This window comes from Armigeres subalbatus, chromosome 3, assembly GCF_024139115.2.
Source record: "Armigeres subalbatus isolate Guangzhou_Male chromosome 3, GZ_Asu_2, whole genome shotgun sequence".
NCBI classification, from domain to species: Eukaryota; Metazoa; Arthropoda; class Insecta; order Diptera; family Culicidae; genus Armigeres; species Armigeres subalbatus.
The window spans coordinates 87,612,380-87,634,963 of record NC_085141.1 but is presented as its reverse complement, the minus strand read 5'-3'; the positions used below and the strand labels follow the sequence as shown (position 1 = coordinate 87,634,963).

The following is a 22,584-nucleotide window of genomic DNA, read 5'->3' as shown; positions in this document are numbered from 1 at the left end:
TTCTCAACAATGAACTTGATTTTTTATATTTTTCAACATAAAGTCTCCAGATTGGTGGGAGGGATGTGGAGGCAAATTTGTCTCTTTCCAGTTCTATTTCAATATCGCTTATGAACGCATCAGCCAAAAGTGGTTACTGTTCGTACTGAGACCAAATGTTTCTTTAAAAAAACTTATCTCTGAATATGAACATTTTTTGTTTCATATATGTTTCTGCCATAGCTAGGTGTAGGCATCAATGTGTTTGGGAGGTGTTCGTTTTCTCACAAATGTCTGCGTAAACTTTTGAAAGCATCAGCAACGGGTACGTTTGGGTACACCGCAGAGACATCAAACGAAATCATTATTTCCCTTAGTATGGGAAGGGGGGCAATTTGCCCTACCTAAACAATTACTGGTCTAATGCCTTAGCAGAAATGATTTTCAAGGGCATTTTTACCTCACGAAACAGTTAAACAATATAGCTATCCGATACCATAAAAAAATTAAGAAAATATTTATCACATTGATAATATAAATCAAATTGATAATATTAACATATAACATCATGAGACAAAACGCCTGTTAGCTGGCAGCTCTTAACAACGCTCCACTCGTCGGGGAATAAGCATTCTGGTATGGCCGTGCCATACAAACAGGCGGACAAAAATATTTTCTTCCTTTTTTGAGCTTATAAGATGTTTTTGATGTTGTCATAACAGGGAAATGTTGTTAAGCAACAATCTTAGCCATTTCGCGACTAACTTTTGAAAAGGCCTAATATCTTGGCCCTTTATCAAAAAAGTTTATTATAGTAGAAAGATGAAATTTGTGTTGCTATTGGTAGGTTCTTTTTTCAAATCGCGTTTTCTCAAAACGGCGCAAGTTTGTGCAAGATTTCCCGTGGAAATCTGAAAGTACACTAAATATCTCCGCGGGTAAATGCGGGAAAAAAGTGGCTGAATTTTACAGTTGAAAATACCTCTATTTTTCAATGTTTTGTACGTAATCCCGTAACATCCCGAATTTTGTTAGTACGATATGAAAGCTCTTTTAATTATATTTACAATGCTATATGTAAACCTTGGTATCGTATCAGAAAAAATCTTTCAAATACTGGTATGAAGTAAAGCAAAATTTTTAAGAAAAAACCGCGTTTTTTTACCTTTTTTCAATTTTGATAACAAATATCTTAAAAACTATAACTCCTAGGAACCTGAAATTCTGGGGTTTTCTTATCTTATGTATCTGCATTCGAGAAAAAAAATGGTGAAAAAATGATTGGTGAAAGTCGATTTTCCGATTAATGTTCGCCTAAATCCCCATAGTGCGTGCGTGGAGACGCGTAGTACATTGTAGGTTAATCTCCCTTGGTAGGGCGTTCTGCCTCGCCGAAATGTTAGCTGTTTAATCAAAATGTGTTTTGGGGCCCCTTTCCTTAGCATTTCGAGATTCTTCAATTTATCAACGAGCTATACGGAATTTTGAACGGTCAAACCGTTAGCCATGGGGTATTTCCTCAATTCGTCCACCAACGAGGCTGGCATTTTCTCCGTTGGGGTGCAAATTGACATAATGAGAATGACAGTGAATTTTCTTGACTTCCATGGCCATAAAAGTATCATCGTGTTAGCCTCATGATATATGAATGCAAAAATGGTAACTTGGCTTAGAAACCTCGCAGTTTACAAATGTGGAAGTGATAAATGAATGCGACAACAGGATTGGTTACATCTTAAATTTTTACTGGCTTTCACGAGAATTGAAATTTTCAATAATGTATCGTTAATAATCTTAAGCTTCAATGAAATTGACAAGTTACTGGAGAGTGTCCGAGTCGATTGTAATAGAAATACTCAAAATCCATCGAAAGATAAAGACGCTAGTAACGTTAGAAATCTTTCATTTCAGCATAAGTCTGTCGAATTTCAAACATTTAATTGACAGACACCCAGTATAGTAACGAAAGGCATAAGTCCGACGTCATAAATAATCGTTCAATTTGATGTGGGCTCCGAAGCATTTTTATGAAGAACAAAGAGGACATTTTCCCGAGATAGTTAGAAAATCACGGATGAGCACAAAGTTGATGAATAGTGAAGAAATCTAAAAAGATCGTAAATAAACGATCTAGAGTACGGTGCGACATTTGATAAACGCTAATTAATAAATTCCCTTTCTTCTATTCATATATGACATACAGGGGACATAGGACAGATTTATAAAGAACGGTAATAAATCGGTAGTGAACTAACCCTGAACATTACACTTATTGCGGGCCAGATTACTACATTTTCGTGGTGATAAAGTCGCCATCGTCAGTAAAGGAAATATTAACTTTGTAATCGTTATTTATGTGGAATGAGATTTTTTTTTTAATCATCGTGCATCGTTAATACCATGCATCGACACTTGACGCAAAAAACAACAACCGAAAGTCCTTTTTCGTTCATTAAACCAGACCACACAATGGACCGCACAAAAGTGCGAGATTGATTAGATTATTCCATGCCATCAGAAGTGAAAATTCTTCTGAATGAAATTTGCCGCTGAATCAGGACTGGATTAATAGTTCCCTGGCGGTCTCGCGAGCTGCCGTGCTTTCACTGATAGAGAAAGTGTCATCAACAACAACACCAAGAGGAAAAAGTGACGAGAAAATTGTGTTGGTGCCATTTTGTTGGGGTCGGCCGAGGTACGCTTAGAACTTATCGCGCTCGTGAATGTAGACGGAAACAAGCTCAATAGCTACACCACACCTACGTATATATAGCTGGAAGCAAAAAGTGCTACCACAATGCGGAGACAGGGATATCCCCCAGTTCTAATAAAATCAAACGTTAATTGCACTAATTAGGTGAGAAAAAGGGAGCTCGTACTTGTGTTAGGGGGGACGTTTTCCGTATTGAGAAAGGGTTGAATTCTCTTCATTGGATGGGTGGTTTTGGTACATGTTGTCAGGATTATAGGTTTCCGAGAGAAAACTTGAAGGCATTGAAGCTACATCACATTAAGTATTAATAAAGTTTAATGAGTTAGGAATTATCTGGGAGTGATAATGAAACACGTTTTCTTGCTCGTGGGCGATATATGTTCACTCAAACAACGCCGAAGCGTTACAGTGTAAGACAGTATAAGGCAAAGCTCGGGAAATTTATGCATCTACTATTTGTTTTGGGATGTATGTGTATGTACTTACATGTACAACACCATTCAAAATAATTTTTTATCGAAAAAGCATCCACCAACAAAAGGCTGTTTTCACTTGTTTTTGCCTTTCTCGTATATACGCAACCCAGTCAACATTTTGATATGTATTGCAAATGATATAGGATACCATATACCTACGATGAAGGGGGTCCCGTAGCGTAGTTGGCTACACGTTCGCCTTACAAGCGAATGGTCATGAGTTCGATTCCCAGCCCCTCCACCAAACCCTCATCAGTCGCCGGATGCGTAGCCTATGCGGTTGCGTATTGGGGAGTGCCCTTACCGTTATGACTGTCTTATGACAACTGACAAATTGTTCTTCTCGGAGGCATTCCTCCAATGTACCTGGATAAATGGCAACCGAACAATGCAACGATCATTGGATTCACGACACGGACAAATGGGCACTTACGTTGAGATGGATTAGCAACGACAACAACAATGAATACTCGGGTACTTATTCAAAAGGACGTATGTGATTTTGTAAACAAAGATTGAAACGTCGATTTGTCCAATCTGATAGCACTCCCGCGCAAACCATCACCATAGACAGGTAGGAGAAGCCTTCGGCTACCTGTTGGTGATGTTGATTTGCGTCGGAGTGCCATCAGCTCGGACACATCGACGTTTCAATCTTTGTTTACAAAATCACATACGTCCTTTTGAATAAGTACCCGAGAATAATGGATAAAATCTAAAAATAGATTCAGTAGATATCGGCACAGTAGCGGTTAAGTAACACAGAGTGCCTATGCCTACCAAATAAAGAAAGGAATAAAAAAAATACCTACAATGAATCATGTATATAATGCACAGAATCGCCATATACCTACTGAAGTGGAGGCCATCGTACTGAACAATGACTTTCTTGAGTTTTCGTAAGCATTAATACATAAAAAATAAATATAGCAAGCCCAGACTCGAACATTTGACCACTGGATCTAAAGGCTGAAACCCTGCATATAAGTTTTTGGTATTATTTTTTTGGTATTTTACCTCTTATGCAAGGCTAAATCATACCAATTTCTGTTATCGAGGTCGTCGCTCCTGCTCGGGTTGCCTTTGTAGCCTTGCTGACGTGGACCGCAGTTAACCGCATTGGGTGCAGTTGACCTCCTCAATCGTCAAATCTGAAACACATGCAAGTTGGCGGCCATTACCGCTCTCGGAAAATTGAATACTTAGTTTTTTTTTGTTTCTTTCAACCCGAGGTTGGCTCGTCTCCAAAAACACGTTGTAATCTTTACAGATACGTATTTTGACCTCAACTGTAAGGTCGTCTCCAGTGGGTCGTATGAATAAAAGTAGTAAGTTTAAATTTACTACATTTTGAGTAGTAAACATTATATGTAGAACATGTTCGTATGAATAAAAAAAATCTTTTGGTGGTATACAAGACACGACTGTCTAGCAGCTGGACCATCCCATTCATACACCCCTGTATATTATTGGCAAATTGGTGGAGAGGTTGCGAATCGATTGATATATAAATTTTTAAAATCAATTGAAAGATAAAGGAACTATTAATGCTACAAATCTTACATGATTTTGTGACAGTTATTTTTCTAATTCGAAGACATGCGTCGTACTTTTGTCAATAGAAGATGATTTGAGAACAAGCAGAGAGAACAATACTCTGTGGTTTATACTTTTGAGTAGATACTACAAACTATAAGTTTTACATTTTTTTATACATACGACCCAGTGTTTTAATCTTTACTCGACTTTCGACTTGATTAAAAGTACCGGTCATGATGTGAATGTAAAACTAGTGCTGTCCTACACTTTGTGCCAAAAAAATCTGATTCTATACACCACCTATATGTTTTGCCTTTCTCGTATACTAAGTATACGGTAAAGGCTATATGATCGCTCCAAAAACACACTTTTTATAGAAGGCCCGGAGACCCATAGTGTTATATACCGATCGACTCAGCTCGACGAATTGAGGTGATGTCTTTTTTTTTTCTTCCTAAACAATGGAGGGGGAATCTGCTCAACAGACATCCTGGGTTGACCAGGAAGTGCGGGGTTAGGGATCACCGAGGGAGGCAGGACTACATTCCCGACCCGCTAAACCGTTTCCATTGCCGCCAAGCCCATAGTCCCTTCGGAACAACCAGAAAGTAATGCTTCAAAGGGGGGCCAGTGCACAACGCACCCTCGAGGTTAGCTGCGTGTCCTTGCAGCACCGAACATCGTAACTCGCTTTTCTAGAAGAACACCATGGTATCGTGCCAGCGCGTTGCCGGCTTTCCAGGTGGCCTTACCACGCCCTATGTCCTCGGAAGGTGGGAAGGGTCGACTTCGCGCCTGCTTCCCTCTGCACGACTGGTATCAAGAATGATGATGCCGCGTGCACCCCAAATTGACCTTTCTGCGATAGGGCCTATTCGCCAGCACACAGAGGGACTTGCCGACGCGAGGCCTACACCAGCCTCAGCCTTGACGAGGACCCCTTTCCGTCCTCGGGCTCAGAACCCGCCCGGTTGACCGACGCCGCGAAAGCGACGATACCATGTTGTTCTTCGCGCGGCCACTTGTACGATAAAAGGCTCGAGTTCGACCACAGAGCATGACCACCGGTATGACCCATGAAGCCGACTCCGATCCCTTGGACCACCTCTTATTTGCGCCTGAACTAGCCATCCTTGAGCCCACGCGCCACCTTCTGTGTAGCTCCGAGACGATTTGGGCGATAGCCGATAAAACGGCGTTCCAGCCAACTTCATCTTTACACATCCTCCGAACTAGGTTGTCCGGGGTAGTGTCCAGACCACATGTGGCAAGCATGTGGTCACGCATTGCGCGAAAACGTGAGCACACGAACAACACGTGTTCCGCCGTTTCCTCTAAACCTGCGCACACCAAACACTCGGGCGAGGTCGAGCAAGCCAGCTGCGTTACCTGCACTGTGATTTTGCAGCACGCTTAAACGCCGGGCACATCGAACCCCCCATGGGGTGCTTGCTGTTCACAGCTTTGCTGGAACAAATCAAACAATTGGGAGGGTTCGTGCAGCATTGTGCCTTATGTCCCTCCACTCCGCAGCGTCGGCAGAGATTGCTTCTGTCAGGGCCTTTGCAGTCCCATTGCTTGTGCCCCGGTTCCAGGCACTTGAAGCAAACTTCGGGTTGCTCGTATATGCGCACAGGGCATACCGACCATCCCACCTTGACGCTCCCTAACTTGACTACCTTGGAGGCGTCCGCTGCAGATAGCCGAACCAATGCCACCTGCGTCCCTGCCGGACCTTTCCGTAGCCGAACGGCTGCGGTGGTCGTCTCCACTTCACACTGTCGCCGCAGTGCCGTGACGAGCTCTTCGACTTCAGTGATCTCGTCCAGGTCTTTAACCCTTAGATTCACCTCCGTCGTGAGTGCCCTCACCTTGACCGTCTCGCCTAGGACCTCCTCCGCCAACTTCTTGTAGGCGGCGCCCTTTTGCGAGACGCCCCGCTTCAGCTCGAGTATCATCTCGCCCATCCGGGTACGTCTTATTCGACGTACGTCGGCGCCGAGTTCACCGAGCTTGACGTCACTCCTCATCGCCTTCAAAACATCCGAGTACTTAGCCTCGTCCGCCGTGATGACTAGGGCATCGCCCCTGGAGCGATTGGCGCCTACCCTAGACTTCTTGCTACCCTCATTCGCCTGGGCCTTTTTTTCGGCCCTTGACGTCTTCGGTTTCCTCTTGTTCTTGACCAGGGTCCAGGAGGCGTCACCCCCCTCTATTTCCCTGGTCTGGTGCGGCTGAGAACTTTCAGCCTGCCGTAACCCCTTATCACCGTCTTTCCTGAGTGGACGGACCTTTCCAGGTTTTGGAGGTACCTGGCCGGGATTCAGCTTCCCAGCCCCACTACCCTTGTTCGGGGTAGTAACCCTCCGCGTTTTGGAGCGGCCCCCAGGGAGCTCATCCCCTGGAGACTGTCTCCCCCGTTTTTGTGTCTGCTCCGTTGGAGCAGTCACCCCCGACGTACCCGCAAATACTTGAGCCTCAGTCTGGGTAGACTTTGGCACCACCGTCTTCGCTGGCACGCCCTCGGTCGATTCGACCTTGCCCGAGTCCGCGAATCCTTGGGCCTCAGTCTGGGTAGACCTCGACTCCACCGATTTCACGGGTTTACACTTGGCCGTCCCGACCGCCCTCTCCAGCTTGGCGTCCAGCATCGACTTTCGAAGTTTCTGCAAGCTCCTCTTGAGGTTCTTGCTGATATTATGCTTCGATGACGCAAAGTCGATGATGGCGTCCAGCTGTTCCGTCGCCACCTCGAAGGTCGAAAGCCCATCGCGTTTGCGGTTCATCGCCTCCACAAGCCATGGGCCGTCAATAACCCCTACCGGCGTTTTTATAGCCGAGAGGAAGGTTGAGTGACACACGCTGGCGCTGCGCACTGAGCTGCCGACTATTGCCTCTGGCCTCCTAGGCGGAGACCTGAACAACCCACCTCTTGCGAAGGGGTTGTCGCCTACACTACTACCACTAATTGAAGAATTGACTTGGTTTTCCATTTTGGTCCCACGAGTTGCTCGGGAAAAGAGGTCCACCACGCCAGAGCCCAGCATGACGCGGTAAGGGACAATTACAGTGGAGGGTGCCCAGGTACCCCACAGGCTCCGTTAAAGGCCTAGCTTATTATTTCACCCCCATGACCATGCATCTCCTCGGCACGGTTCGCTTGACGCCTTGGGATTAGGGGTTAGGGACGATGGTCCCGGTCTAACTCGCAGTGGCCATGGGGAGGGGTCATCAAGCCCTTGGACAAAGTCCCTGCTGCCCCCTGCTGAGGTGATGTATGTGTGTATGTGTGTGTGTGTGTGTGTGTGTGTGTGTGTGTGTGTGTGTGTGTGTGTGTGTGTGTGTGTGTGTGTATGTGTGTGTGTGTATGTGTGTGTGTATGTGTGTGTGTGTGTGTGTATGTGTGTTCGTCTGTGCGCACCCACCCAAAAAAAAAGTCACTCATTTTTCAGGTACTTATCCTTAACCGATTTACTCGCAACAAGTTGCATTCGACGCAGGACACTCTGCCATTGTTTCCTATTGAAAATTGGTCAGATCGAACTATGGGCTCGGAAGCTATGGCCAAAATATCACTTTTATTACAGAAAAAAATCACTCAATTTTCAGGCACATATCCTTGGTCGATTTACTCGCAACAAATTGCATTCGACGCAAGATACTCTACCATTGCTTCCTATTGAAAATTGGGCAGATCGGACTATGGGCTCAAGAGTAATGGCCAAAATACTATTTTTATAATGCACGAGAAAGGCACCATTACCGCTAGGTGGATTAATCAGGGTTTTTATAATCCTTATTCAGTAAGTGCAACTATTAAAGGGATATTTGAATTTTCTAAATGTCATGTCAAATTGTAAAAAAATGCACAGCAGAAACACACGAGCGCGCGCGCTTAAAATAAACTCCAATGAAAAAACTCCAGTGAAAGCACATTAAATTGAAATCATAATTTGTTTTCAAATATGAATAATCTTGATTGATTACATGTTTTGATCTCATTTTGCTATAGATTTCTAAATTGTATGATCTGACATCGAACTGTGTACTTATTTTGTTATCGGAAACCAATATCAAAAGTTTTCGATTTGCTTTCATCGATTGCAGTATTAGTTTTCGATTTGATGACACACTAAAATTTTTCTGATATACGTTTTGTTATTTTTACCGTTAAAACGATCTAATTAGGTAATCATAATCGGCGATTTCACAACATCAAAACCAGTTATCGATTTGCTCCGAAGCTTTGCTCGGGGTGCGTATGGGGTAAGAGTACGTTTTCAATTTATTGAGTTATAAAAAAAGATAAACTAGCACTATTGCAAAAGTTTGATAGGTATTCTGATCAACTGACCAACTATTGATTTAAATAAACAACATGGGAGATACGAGGTTAGATAATTTGCTTGCCATTTTGCTACAAAAAATTGTGTATCCGCAACTAGTATTCCATTACCATATATATATACGTTCAATCAGGTGAACATTATACCATTTCGATAACCTATTTTATAGAGTACTTTATGGTGCAGAACACCAATCCGGTTGGTTTTAGAAGAGTTCAAAAAATAAATTTTGAGGCTATGGGGTACACAAGTACGCAAGAGTACGCATGTGAACCTTTAAGTGCTGATGTCAAACCCGTCTCTAGGAGCACAATTCAGATCGATTTTATTTGTTGTTATCGATCATTTAGTAATCTGCCTTCGATCATTTAGTAGTTTGTCATTAACTCATTCCAGAGGTCTAATTTCAAAATGTATTGTATGGTGGACTTTTAGTGCGAAGGTTTTTCTACAACTCTTCCTAACAGGTCGATGTTAGAATTTCACTGATAAAGGAGTTACAGTGCTAGTTGCTAAACTTCTACTAAATGATAACAAATGGTTGCAGCAACTCCAATGTGACTGAATTTGGTTGCATATGAGTCACAGTGATTGGTATATGATAAGTGTGATACCCGGGCTCCGGCCGAAATAAGACTACTCTAAAGCGTAAACATCCACATCAAAGAAAAAAGAACAGAAAGGAAAATTAACCTAAGCTCTACTTTTAAGGATATGCTGGAGTCCTTTGGTGTTAGAAAGGGCATTGCGAACAAAACGCTACAGCGAACTAATAAAATTGTATTAGGTATTGTTTTACTCCTAGACATAATCCTAAAACACAATTTCATCTAAACTAAATGATTATTTCAATTGATCAAAACAAACATCCATGAATTATTCAACGCTTAGCTGGGAGGGGTTTGCAAGAAGTATGACGATCCAAATAATTTGATAGAGGATTTATACAAAAAGTGTAAGAGCGGTGATGAAAGGGCCAAATTTTGCGTTACGTAATTAGGCCGATACAAATATTTAAAATCTATTTTGTCTCACCCCCTCGACTAAGTCGAGTCAAGTACGAGACACTGAAGACGACCTTACTGTTGAGGTCGAAATACGTATCTGTCAAGATACAATTAAGTGGTGGGATTAAATGGGATTGTACAAACTCGTCTTATGACAAGTGAAGACATTCCACTAAAAAGCTCAAAATAAGTATCTTAACTCAAATATATGTTTGTTTATCATTAAAAAGTTCAGAAACATTGACAAATCGGTGACAATATATGTAGTTGTCAGTGCTTTACAAGCGGGAGAACAGACAACGACAAAAATAAATAAAATATTTTTTGAATTAGGATTTATGTAAAACAAATCGAAACAAGGCACGTTACATTTTTTAGTGAAGAGTCCTAGTCGGAAAACGCATTAAAAGTGAAAAATATTGTTTTGCACTTTCGTTCCCAATGACGAAAAACAATTTCGCCAAAAATCCAAAAACTAAATAAGGTACCCCGGGGCAAGTGAAAATACGGGGTAAGTGGGTACTATGATAGCAGAGTAATCGATCAAATCAACGTTTTTGATGGTAACAATGTTCTAGGAAGATGAAGCAGAACTATCAACGAATTCACCCCAAGCAAAAATATTTGGAATCAAAACCATTTAAGGCATCATACTAATGCTATTTCTTGATCATGACTTTAAACTACCGAGAAAATCTATCACTTTTATTTTATTTCAATGGATTTCAAACTAAATAGTCGTTTCTAAATTTATCATTGATGTGGAAAGTGAATATTTTGAGCAATTAAATAATTGTGTGACAGTGAAAACGATTTGAAATTTTTAATTAAAGCCAAAATCTACAATTTTCATTTGCCCTTGATTTTTAACATACATGGGGCAAGTGGGACATATTTACACAACATTTCCGAAAAGCTATTTCAACTGTTTTTAGATGGTTGTCTAGTGAAAAATAACTTCGTTATTCATATATCATATGAATCTGAATCAGTTGCAGTTCGATTTCGGTGTTAAAAAGTATTGTACAGTTAATTACCAAATGTGTATTTTACATTCTAAAAATTATCTCCCGCATGAAGAAGAGCAATGGCTATAACTATGATGCGATATTCTTCCGTTTACAGTGCAAATAATCTATTGATTCTACAATAGGTCAATAGGATTTGTCTTGTGTTTTGTTATTCTCAAACTTCGCATCAGATTCTCAGATAAATAAAGTGCTTAACACATAAATTGGCAATTTTGTTTTGTTACAAAATTAAAAACACTGCGCATCGCCTGAATAAAAACGTTTCTTCTGAAGTACCGTCAACTGGGGGGAAGATGATCATTGAGGTGAAGATGATCTTTTGATGTGTCTGTCAAAAGTGCCAATTTTTTTATGAAATGGTAGTCAACAATATTCTCCGTTCAAGATAATGTTACCGTTAGGTAAAAATCCGAGTTTTTCGATTATTATCATGAAAATGTATTTTGTGGAAGAAAGAGAGAGATAGTCACAAATGACGCTATTTTCGTTTCAAATATTGACTTCTTAGACTCCTTTACGTAGTAAATTCAACATTCATACAAATAACTACTAGGTCATAATTATTTTAGTAGAGCTGTCTTGATCAACTTCACCCCAAATCAGATTATTCAAAAAATGTGTGATAATTTGATTTTTTTTAATAAATGCGAATGCATTTCAGAAAACTAAAGTTGTTGATTATTGCAACGTATAGCAGTACATGTTTTGAAAATATTTGTTTCGTTTTAAAATGTAAACACACATTGTTATTGCATGTTTTGTCCAAAAAATGATCATCTTCCCCCCAGTTGACGGTACTGATTTATATAATAATTTGTGTTCTAAATAGAGAAATATTTATTTATGCGAAAAGTGAATAAAGATTTGCTTATCCTTGCCACCTAAAACATTTGGTACAAAAGTAAGCTAATAGAAAACAAAACAACGGCCAAACAAACAGTAAATAGACTGTTGTCTTGTTTTCATATCTGCTAACATTATACAGTGTCAACCCGATTTTGTCACTCCCCGATTTTGTCTACCCCCGATTTTATCACCTTTTCGACCCGATTTTATCACGTCCCGATTTTATCACGTTTTCGACCCGATTTTGTCACCCCAAAAAATTTTGAAAATTTTAGTCGTTCTTTTTATTTCCGCAAATACTACCGCAAACAACATTGATTTTCATGAAATAACTTTCCCCGCCAGTAGTTTATAATAAATGACTTCTGGACACCTGTGAAGAATTCGGTGTTTTTTCGAAAAGAAATAACAGGTACCGTTCACGCATTTTGCCTTTCCAAGGCATATAATGATTCAAATTTGTGGAATGAATTAAAAATTGAAAATAATTTTTTCCGATTTTGTCACATACCCTGGTTTATAACCCCAAAATTCAACATGGGGTGATAAAATCGGGATATTACTGTAATCGCTTTCTTCTTGCAAACATAAAGTCCGACATGCAACCAATCCATGATCTGAAAATACTAATACGCAGTAATAATATGAACAGTATATCTACATTCCTCAAATTAGTTTCATTCGACAGTAGAAAGCAGAATAGGTCTCACTTGCCCCATTTGAAGGGATAAGTGGGTCCTGAAGGTAAATTTATTTCTACACTACAAATATTTTTTGTAATTGAATAAAAGGCTTCCAACACCTCTACAGTTCAACAATGGAAGCATTCAATGATGTATCCGTGGTTAATGTTCTTAAATACCCCGATTTCTAAGTATGCGTTAACAATTTTGCTGAACTAGCATTTTTTAGGTCCCACTTGCCCCGGGGTACCTTATACAAGAATTTTTCCCGCCAATCACGCCGTAATTTAACACAGGAGATCCAAAATTATTAATACCAATGGGAAAAAATATGTCTTTGTCAATCGTCTAAGACGAGTTAAGTAACTCTATTTAGTTCCACCAATTATAAACTAGAGCATAAACTGCAAAGATATCGAAATAATTGGTGGAATTAAATGGAGTTACTTAACTCGTCTTAGGCGATTGAATACATTCCACTAAAAAAGAGCTTAAAATATTTTTTCTGTAAATATCTTTGTCGTTTTTTCAATGAATTACAACTAAAAATCTTTTTTTCCACACAAAACTTATGACTCGTAAGTATATTTCAATTTTTTTATGGCTCAAATTCATCTGGGGTGTTACTAGGTAATAAATATAGCCACTACGTGGGAAATAAAAAGTACAGCTCTTATTAATAAACAGAAAAACATATAATTTGTTGGTTGCCACTGCCTTTTAAACGGTTAAAGAAAATTCCTTTGTTTACGCCACGCGAAACCTGATATATTTTTACCTCTGTAGTTTTTTGTTTATCAATAAATCAACATTTCTAGAAGTAACCCTCCCCCCCCAGATTTACGTAATCTTTAAACATTCCATAATATACTTTCAATAAACATCAACTAAATATTATTAATTCTCCTGTGTTGCTGTGGTCATATGTACTTGAAACACATGGTTGCAAAATTGCGTACTCTTACCCCACCCGATGCGCACTCTTACCTCACCGGTGGGGTAAGAGTGCGTTTTTCAGGTGTCTTGCAATAAGGGTTCTACTAAACAATTTTCAATAATTTCAATATTTTTTTCGCTGGGTAACATATAGGAAGAGTATACGAATCGTCGATATTGATTTGATTTGCAGAGGCTTGCTAGCCCCACTCTAGTTTATAGCTATATGATGAGTGAAGATAAATCCTCTGTTTCCAAACGAATTGTCAAACGTGTCTCCAAACGAGCATGACATCACGATTTCAATGAACATCCTCCATGAACAACAGAAGTCTTCAAGTTCTGGTTCAGAAGAAGTATAGACGCAATAAATGAACTTGCCTATAAGAACCAAGCAAAATCTCTTGGTGTTACAATTGCAAATATGAAAACATAGGACAAATATACGTGAAACAGTAGCTGCATTGCATTCACAGTCCAGTTCGTCATTCATTCGTCGGTCACTTGGCTACCGTGTCGAGGTAGTCGGAGAACAAAAAATACTGACCTCTGCTGCCAACCGGCCACCCTCAACTCCTGCTGATGTTTTTCCACAAGCACAAACACACGCCCGGCACCAGTTCCACCACTATATAGAGAGCCTTACTTTTATGATTATTTTATTGATTTTATGATATTCTTCCGACTCTTCTGCAGCAAAACGCCAAGCACACTTTCTCACTGTAGACACGCGGCTATATAGACAGACGCTATGGAAGCCAAAGAGCCACAATGTTGTTTTTCACGATTTTCTTCTTCCGTATTTCCCAGAGCAGAGCACATCACAAACAACACACGCGGACCAAGGTTGAGTCCTGGGATCAAACCCGATGTGGCCCAGAGCGGCGGGGAAGCAAGTTTGGCTTCTTTTCTATTATGCGGAAGTTTCCTCTTCTCGTCCTAACATCCACAGGCTGGCGCCTTCTTGGTAGCACCACTCGAAAAGCCGCGCTTAGGGCCAGCAACAGAAGCAGTTTCTACGGCAGTTTGCAGGTTGACCGTGGCACACATATTGCCCCGATACCACCCCACTACTCGTAACGAATCACCACGGCACTATTATTGCTGCTGGAGTTGTTCAAGTATTACTTATCCACTAATCGGATCTCTTCTCTTGTTTAACAATGCCCCGGCAGAATCATGCGAAGTGTTGCAACGCCAGCGGGAACGCACATATTTTCTTTCGTCCGACCTGGGCCCGAAATCCGCCAGGCCAGCACTACCAGGGACCGAATTTGTGCGGGGTGCTCAGTGTGCCTGTAAATAAATAATAAGATTTGCTCTCATTAGGCAGACATATGGATATGGCATAGTGAAGTAACTGTTGGGAGCTGCTTGGAAATCAGTGACGACGATGACGGTTCGTTGGTCTTTACACAGTTTTGTTATGTGGTGTATTGATCTGATCACCCACACTGTTGACCAGGTGATTGCGACTAGATATTTGGTAGGGCAGATACAGTTTTGATTAATAAATATGGCATAATTAATTTCTTTTCGAGCTTATTAAAATGCCGACTAAAGGTAAGGGAGACTGGGTAGATTTGATCCCCTTTTTCTGATTTCCGATGAATCGTAGCCAAAAATAAATAAACATACGCAATTTCCACACAGACTCTCTAAGAAATATAGTATTTAACATTACAGATGTATAACAGTCCTTAAATTATTGTTGTTATTGATACACAATCGATTTTTTGGAGTGCCGTCAAAAATCTACTTTTAAAATATTCGGGGAAAATTGATCCCTCTCCAAGAACTTGTTTTCATAAAATTAGAAAGGTGCCGTCATATTTTTTGAATATTTTTCCTTCAAAATTCGCGGAATTTTTGAATTGCTGTGCGTATTCATGAACGATTTTTGTTTTTGAATTCGACAGCACATGCAGTTTTAATATTTGGAGACACTTGGCTTGATCCCCTTTCTATGATATCTACGCAATCAATATTTTTTTCTGCCAACCCTTCATCAAATCTGTCAAATCTACAAAAAATTAGAAGCGTGAGAACAGATTTATATTTTTTTGAATTTATCTTATTAGCTATATTTAGCTATTATAATAGCTTCAAATCCAAATATCCTAAAACATTGATGGAGTGTTGACATTTTCATTAGTACATATCATTTAGCATATTTAAGGACTGTTCAGTTTATAAAGAGGACACTTTGTATTGTCGATGCTTTTAAACCATCAATCTTTTCCGAAATCTGTTTTCTTTACATTGAATATATTGTCTGGCCTTCTAGAAATGAAATCCAATTATCAACGAAACAATTCTAACTCAGAAATTTGGGATATTCATAACAATTTAAACAATCTAAATTTGTTGGATTTTCAATATCGTCGAAACAGTAGAGCCTGTGGCAGCCCGAAAACGGGTATAAACGGTTAAAGTTTATACCCGTTTTCGGGCTGCCACAGGCTCTACTGTTTCGACGATATTGACAAATCATTGACAGTGTGTTTCTCTCCGATCTTCTTGATGATTTTAATGACATGCCGATTTACAATTTTCTTACAAACTGTCAATTTCGCTTATAAAAAAATCTGTTGGGAAGCTTATGTTTACGCGAAATTTGAGAAGCTTTGACCATTGGCGCCATTTTGTTGGATTTAAACTATTTTATCTCTTTTCAAAAATTACAGTTGATTGACAGTATATTATACGATAAAGCAAACTCCATCGAAATTGACCTATCTATCTGCATAATATCGTTATGTAAAAGTGTCCTCTCAATAAACTGAACAGTCCTTATGGCTTTGTGCTGTGAAAAATCGAAATCATTTGGTCATTGTTATGAAAAGTTGTTCAAATTTTGCGTGGCCAATAAAAAAAATCTTTGGGAAGGTCAAAACATACAAACCGCCCTGCAGAATAAATAAGGTTGTCAATCCAAAAAATAACTCACCACATACAGGTAATTTGTCTAGAAGATCTATACAAAAAAATATGCTAGAACAAAACTACTTTAGTTCTCGATAAAACAGGGAGTGATCAAGTCTTCCCGGGGATCAACTCTCCCCACCTTCCCTTATAGTTCTATTTTTAGTGTCAAATAATGCGTTCATTTGGTCATATCTAAACCACCGGGGTCACTTAGCTTTTTACGATATAATAGTTCTGACATGTGACGAGCTCGGTGGTCTAGTGGCTACCACTTCTGCCTTATAAGCAGGAGGTCGTGGGTTCAATTCCAGGCTCGTCCCTTTCCTACTTTGTATTTCTATCTTAGGTCTTTCTGTGTTTCACGTTCTACCAAAACGATTCCTACTGTTATAACCTCCTCACACAATCCCAAAACCACCCGTGGCACCTATGAGAGGTCGTAGAGTTCTATGCATCTTTCTTAAGTAGGTCCACCTAACCATCCTTCCCCTTCCTCAGCATTCGCAAGGACGTGGCCAGGACAGATCTCGACTATTGGAGAGTGCATTGCTTCCATCTAAGAGATAGAGATTAGCCCCAAATCAATATCTGTGGTAACGGATGAAAGTGATGCTACTCTCATACAATAGTCTTGGCTTGTACCACCTACGAATTTGTGCGAATTGCTCAATGCTAAATAAATGCTAATAGTTCTGACATGTTTGAGGCGCAACAAATCTGTTCATCATGTTCGAGATGGGAGCGCTGAAGCTTGCATGTTCAATTCATCAACAATGGAAAACATTATATGTACATTGCACAGTATCTATTGTTTCTTACCAACCTTATAATGCTGGTGACAAATAAAACATTTTTTTATAGGTGTAAATAAGAGGGTTAAATGCAAAGGAATGTAAGCTTGAGCTTGAGCTTGATTGCTACTACATTAAGACCAGATCAGCTGTTCTTGCACAGGGAATCAACAGATGTTTGCTTGGGACCAGGCTTCGGAATTCTCACTCATGTGAATGAAAACCTGCGATTAATCCATTTAGCGGAGTGTGATTTTTCATGGTCCCCATGTGAGGAAGTATTCTCACACAACATTTTTATCCGGATAGAATGGCGGGTGATAAATTCGTGAGCGGCTGCTCACCGGATAATTTAATTTTAATCTACAAATTTTCCTTCTCGTCGCCTCATCAGATAAATTTTACAAGCATATTTACAAAAAAATTAGGACCGCAACGGGATTCGAACCCAAAGCGAAAGGAAAAACTGCTGTATTGAACCTTCTGCTTATCGTGGCGCATTGTCAGATTCAATCAGCTTGGCGAGGCAAAGCAAGCGGCATTTGATTTTCGCGAAACATGGGAAGAAGGATATCAATTTTTCGCACCATCGCTTGTGCCGGAGTTTATCGCACTGTAATTTATCCGGATAAATGCATGGTGGAGTGATCAGTTGTCGCGTGAGTGAGTGAGAAATCCGAACCCTGCTTGGGACTAGCACTCATCTTCAATGTACAAGTACTGGTGATCTTTCATTTGTTAGGTCACACTGGCGCCTGCCACATCAGAATGCGAGACAATAAAGGGAAGAGGAAGAAATGATGATGCAATGACTCGCCCACTGCAAGCCAAATATATCGCTGCACTTGCCACGAGTTCATGCGGATTTTTTTAAAAGAATTTTTGGGTGAGGTTGATGGGCAGAGGTTTGTCTTGGTTAACGAGTTGCCAATGTGATAGGAGAAAACAATTGATGGAATTCTAATCAGATAAACGAAACGAGCTTTTCCGTTCATTGCTAGAATAGTATTGAAGCAATACGATAGAAGTGGAAACTGTATGGAAGTCCATTTCCTGTTCCAGCAATTGCTAGAACATGAAAAATATAGAGAACGATAGTAGGAGGAATGGGACGAGTCTGGGATTGAACCCACGAACTCCTGCGTATGAAGCAGATGCGATAGCCATATGACTACCAAGCTCTTCATGTTAAATGCAAAGGGGTGTAAGTGATAAAACTCAGTTTCAAGAAAAGTTATTTAATATTTTCTACACATTATATGGAAGTTGAAAAAAGTCATAATTTTCTGTGAGTTATCACATTGATTATCATATTTATCATAATGCCGGGAAGCGCTGTTTAACCAATTATAACAAAAAAAATCAATATCCAAGCTGAAGAGCCAAAAGGCTAAACACTTAACATGTTTTATAATAAAAATAATTGTTAAAAACTAAAAATGAAATAAAATATATTTAATCTTTTTAACGAACGCTCTAGAACCAAAGAATGTTTGCCAACTTGAAGTTAACAAAACTCCTCAAATATAAACCACTATAAAGCCGTTCAAGTATGAACGAAAAGCAAAAATATAGATGCCATGGTCAACTATTTTGAAATTCGAATAGCATAAAACATACAACTGCCAAAGAAACTAATTAAAACACAGTTGACCTTAATTCCTACCGAAAGCAAGCAACTGTCGCAACCGTAACAGGACAGATGATGGTTGGCAAAATGCTCCCTGCCTCTAATAGGTCACACGGGAAACAGTCACAGTGCCAATTTTTTCCTTTCTCGTACAACACAGTTGTACCAAAAGGCTATAGAATCACTCCTAAATGCAACTTCTGATAGAGGGCTTATAGACTCATAGTGTTATATACCAATTGACTCGGCTCGACAAATTGCGTTATTGGCATTTGCTCGAAACAAGTTGCATTCGGTCTAGTTGTTTCTTATTGAAAATTGGTCTGATCGGTCAGAGTCAGGTCCCAAGGGTTTTTGGGTTAAAAAAAAATCCGAACTGTAGCAGCAGTGTATTCAAATTAACGCAAATTGCTATGATGGAATCTATCCCCTTTGAGTACTATTTAGACCACTTTCATTTGTTTTTCTTATTTTATTTTACAGTACACGAGAAAGGCACCATCACCGCTAGGTGGATTATTCAGGTTTTTTCATGTAGCTGTGCTTTCCGCATTAGAATTTTTCATCCTCGAGTCGTTCGCGGAATGATGCTGGTTTATGATAATCGTGTCTATGGTTCTGCATAATCCATTTTAGGGTGCCCATTGTGGCATAAGAGAGTTCAAAGGATGTAGCTTTCTTAGTAAACCGTTGACATTGTTCAAGTTGATATTGTTCAATAAAAAAACCTTTTCTCCTTATATATAATATTGTTTGAGTCGAAGGGTCTCAGATTTTCATATTTTTTTCCGAATGCAGGGTTTATAAATATATAAACGAAACTAAAAATTTGAAAAAAAAAATCTGGGTTGCCTTTTATCCTCGAAAAACTCTTGTGGGATGGGAATTGTCAGTTTTTTTTTAAATAACAGAATATATGCATTCATATCTATGGAACGAATCATCGTAGGAAAAACCCTGATAATTCCACCTAGCAGTAATCGTGCCATTCGTACATTATAAAAAATAATATTTTTAGTCATATCTTTTGCTCCTTAATCATCCGATCTGGCCAATTTACAATAGGAAACAATGGGACAGTATTACCCGAATCGGATAAGGATAAAAGCTTGATAAAATGCTTGATTTTTTCGCACATTCATACACACATCATTTCAATTCGTCTAGCTGAATTGATTATGCAATTTGGCCCTCCCATCACAAATTCTTCTCTGCAATGAACACACAGCTTTTTCGTTACAACTTGGTGTAGAGGAAAGGCAAAAAGAGTTTATTTTTTGGTAAAATTGCAAACAAAAATCACAGAAATCTGAAACAATAAGAATGGAAAAAAGTAAGAAATTTTTAACGACGATACGAAAATTCTTAGAGGACAGCCTGAAAAACTTTCCCAGATCTTTTTTTTTATGATGGTTTACTGGCGGGACTCTGAATAGAGTAGAAACCTCTGCACCAGGCCTTTGATGATACCGTAGCATAATTCCTTTCGAAGCAGTTTGCCAGCCGTACACGGAACATGTCGCCCAAGAAGACGCTGTTGCAACTGAATCAGAGGGAATTACGTTCATTAAAAGTCAGACAGGTCTTATGCTAACTAACATCGTTTAGTTTAAAGTCATTTTTGTCATTTTCTTGTCAGAGTCAAACTATTTTGTCAGTTTTTATGCTATTTAGACGTCTATTGTCATTGTACGCGCTCGAAATCGACCGAAACAGTTTTTTCAACTCACATGGAACATGTTGCCCAATGCTTCATCGAAGAAACTGAGTCGGAAGTTTTTTTTATCAAGTATAAGAAAGTGTTCAATCCCCGATTTATAAAAAATGACAAGTTAATAACTTTTGAAGCAGTTTTTCAGCCGTACAAGGATCATGACGTCCATTAAGACACTGTTGAACTGGCTCAAAAGACATTACATTTACAACTCTAATAGATACTCTCTCCCGTTATCTCATTCCTAATCATATAGATGTTTTTAATCTTTCGTTTATTTTGGAGGCTCAATTTCCGAATCATATAGATTGATCTGTATGATGTCATTCTTGTCTTTATGGTCAGAAGGTATGAAGTATGCGTTCCTTGAATCACTTTGTTTGCCTAAGTTATTGGTTCATCCTGTGTCAATACTATCAAACACAATGTAAGTTATGTCTTGTAGAAAGTGGAAACTGTTCGTGCATTTAGTCTATTTTATTGTTATTCCTTTGTCAAGGCATTACTATTATTATGTTCTAATAAGTAGCTTGATCGTTTCCAAACTAACTGTCATTATCTATCATGTACTAATGATCAGTTATGAGTCAGCTATAGGATTCACTTTTCGGTGGCAAAGTAAAGCTTCATCACGCCTATTCCCTACTATTAGTAAAAATTATCGTGAATGAAGCCGTTATAAGATTGTTCATATACCATCATTATAATGTGTGGTATTTTTTATTATTGCTCTTCGAAGTGAGGCATAACAAAATAAAACTGGCACCACGTTCCTAGTTTTGAAAAAACTTCTACTCAGTGAATCCAGCAGTCGATTCCCTACGAATGTCTTGAATACTTCGTTGTTTTTTTTTTTTTTTTTAAATAAATGCCTAGCTAGCTAAATGTAAGCGTGGCTACGACTCATCGTCACAGGGAACGCATCAGAAAAGTATTGCCGAAAAGAAGAGAACTCACATCATTATCACTGATGAAAAAGCCTCTGTCTGACTGCACTACCATTCAAGGCTCCAAGACACGAGATCCGTTGGATCACATGCAAATGCCGTAAATTAGTGCGTCAATGCCAGATATGTAACGCGGCACCAAACAAAAATAGTCAACATGTGATACCACCACGACAGGATATGTCTTTGGTTGCCATATCAGTGCTAATGGCGTAAGCCGACCCACCGCGGCAAAGTAACATATCCTAGGGGAAGGAAATTTTTAACCACGATACGAAAATTCTTAGAGGACAGCCTGAAAAACTTTCCCAGATCTTGTAGAAAAAATGCCGTAAAAGTTATTTAGGGAAAAGAATTTTATAAACTTTAATTCCCAAAAATTTTAAGTCGTACTTTTCGTTCGTTTCTGAGTTGTTTGTAAAATAATCCAGAGATGCCGTTTAAAAAAAGACAAATCTGTACATTTTTCATAAAACTGACCATAACCAAGCAATGAACAAAAAGTATTTCCTAAAAAAATATTTAAGATTGCAGTCTACAAAGTTCTTTCCTCAAAAACACCAACAGAAATCCTCCAGATTCTAACTGAGAAACTTTTCGTTAATTCCACACAAAAAAATCTGCTAAACTTCGTTGAGAAGTTCTTTTGAATTTCAACGGAAATTGTTCTGAAATTTCACTGAAAATTGTTATGAATTTCTACGAAAAAATTCTTCCAAATTTGTTTATGAAATTCTCTTGAACTTCCTCGGGAAATTTGACATTTTTTTTCGGATTTCCACGAAATGTTCTTTCAAGTTTCCACGAGAAGCCATGGGAGGATGATTGTTGACTCATCACGCAAATAAATCAATAATTCAGAAGTAATAGATCGTTTTGTAAGGAAATATTCATCACCGCTGTTTTGGAAAAGTGTATCGAGAACATTTTAGTTACCATACGCTAGATTCATGCATTTTTTAACTGATAAACGCAAAATACTTACGACGTGAAAAATCACGTTGACTTGGTTTTTTAG

General features: G+C 39.2%; 1 protein-coding gene across 2 annotated transcripts in view; it reads right to left on the bottom strand.

Annotated features, from left to right (window-relative positions):
• The window catches only part of LOC134220426 (protein tipE-like), a 170,622-nt gene that overhangs the window by 89,148 nt on the left and 58,890 nt on the right, over nucleotides 1–22,584 (bottom strand). The window contains exon 2 of one of the 2 annotated variants that reach the window (XM_062699483.1): nucleotides 14,104–14,852. The gene's annotated coding sequence lies outside the window, so the exon portion shown is untranslated. The remainder of the gene's footprint in view (nucleotides 1–14,103; nucleotides 14,853–22,584) is intronic. The other variant, XM_062699485.1, reaches the window with a different exon arrangement.